General features: G+C 38.4%; 1 long non-coding RNA gene across 1 annotated transcript; it reads left to right on the forward strand.

The window, feature by feature from the left end:
- The first annotated feature begins 525 nt into the window (after window positions 1-525).
- On the forward strand, window positions 526-1726 carry LOC108635400. Its single transcript, XR_001917796.1, has 2 exons — window positions 526-640; window positions 1606-1726. It is a non-coding gene; the product is annotated as an uncharacterized LOC108635400 (long non-coding RNA).
- The last annotated feature ends 355 nt before the right edge of the window (window positions 1727-2081 follow it).

Here is a 2081-nt window from a genome sequence, read left to right on the forward strand (position 1 = left end):
ATAACAAAATTTTAATCTTCCATACAGTGTTTTCTGATAAGATTAGGTATCTGTTTGCTGCTACTGCTGCTACGTCGCTTCAGTCGTGTCCGACTCTGTGCGACCCCATAGACGGCCAGCCCACCAGGCTCCGCCGTCCCTGGATTCTCCAGGCAAGAACACTGGAGTCTAGCTAGATATAAAGAATAATGCATTTCTGTTTGTTCCTCAGGCTTTAGCATAATAGTTTTCAGAGCTAGACGATTTCCACAAACGTTTTTCTTAAGTACTTTCAAATCGTACTTGGTGTTCTTCCAGAGGTAATGGATAAATCTTTGGTTCTTTTTATAGTTAAAAAGTTCTCCTGAGAGAAAAAAAGAGAAAACAAGTTGTTAGAGGTGGAAATAATGAAGGACTTTAGAGGTGCAGTTGACCACCTGTGAAAATTGGTGTTGAGTACAGTCTATTAAGGAAGCAGCTAAGATGGTTTATCTCTTAGCTTTCTTGTGAAGGTAGAATTTGCTTATATATTCTTCTTCCTATTGCAGAATAACCAAGCAGATCTAGAGAATGCCACAGAGGTGCTCTCGGGTTACCTCGAACGAGATATTTCCCAAGACTCTCTGCAGGATATAAAGCAGAAAGTACAAGATAAGTACAGGTAAGTTTATTTCTAGTTGTTGAGCACAAATGTCTGCCACTGGTGGTCTGGTATGCTGTGAAGTTAAATGATGGTGAAACTTGAGTTTAGCATATTCAACAGCTGAACTGCTGCCATGTTTCTCACAGATTGCTTCTGTCCTTTGGCATAAGGAGGAAGTCAGCCATTTGTCCCACTGGCTGATCCTGCTTCTTCCATGTGGCTTTATCTGTGTACTTATTGCCCTGACAGGAAGAAGGAGCCCAAAAAAGGGCAAGTGACTATTAGGATGAGGGGTGAGAATAACATGCTGGCCCTGGCCTAGGGATCCTGTGGATCGTGGCTCTTGGCAAGTGAGCTACCCAGACTTTTTTAAAGATTTTTTTCTAAGATTTGATTTTCCAAGGAGAGATTTACTTTGTCCTAGGCTTAGATGATACTTTAAGAGATGTCACCTCTTAAGTAAAAGATGCAAAATGTTTGCTTTCTCACGTAGAGCTCTTTCTCCAAAAGTTGTTTTCTGGCAAAAGTTGTTTGCTCCTTAATAGTAGTAGAAACCTCTGGGAATTTGCTAGACTTGAAAATTTAGTCCTGAGTAATATGTTCACTTCCTTAGCCAATTATAGCTACCGCTAGTACTTTAAGATTTTACAGTTGCGAATAAATCCCCCTGAAATTACTTCTTCCTGAAACTATTTACTTACCTGTAGAATGATAAGATTGAATCAGATAATTTCTAAGGCCTGTTTATTGCTCTGGAATTAATTTCCCCAAACTAGAAACTCCGAAAAATACCTTTTGAAAATTAGAAATAGTCATGTCTTTACATCTAGACCTAAAAATATGCCTTTTAAAACAGGTTCTATGTCTGGTTCTGTGTCTGGATAAACTATAGGGAGCCCTATAGGACAAGTAAATGCCTCTTTAAAAAAGAAAATTTATTGGAGGCTGACAACAGGTGTTTTTTTTTTTCTCTTTGATTACAGATACTGTGAGAGTCGACGAAGGGTTTTGTTACAGCATGTGCATGAAGGCTATGAAAAAGATCTGTGGGAGTACATTGAGGACTGAGAATGGCCCTGCATAAAATGAACTCTGAAAACTTTACCATCTAGAGTGCTCATGCAATTAAAACAAACAAAACAAACACAAACAAGGAGGCACTAAGCCTATTCTGACACCGCTGGTCTGTAGTACCAGAATTCTGTTTTGTTAACGGAAAGTTTAAGTAAATTATATTGTAATAAAAAAAGGTAGATAAACCATTGTACAACAGTATTCTAGGCCGCCAACAAAAGTGTGACAGACACACTAAAAGCCCTCCAACTTTAACTTGTAACGTAGCTTCATTCTCTGACTCTTTTTTTTCATTTCTTTTTTCAGTGTAGTACAGTTAAAATTTAAAACTGCTCCTTGACACTGCTTTTCATGTCCAAACCAGCCATTTTGTTTGTACTTTGGT

Source organism: Capra hircus, unplaced genomic scaffold (assembly GCF_001704415.2).
Source record: "Capra hircus breed San Clemente unplaced genomic scaffold, ASM170441v1, whole genome shotgun sequence".
Lineage (NCBI taxonomy): Eukaryota > Metazoa > Chordata > Mammalia > Artiodactyla > Bovidae > Capra > Capra hircus.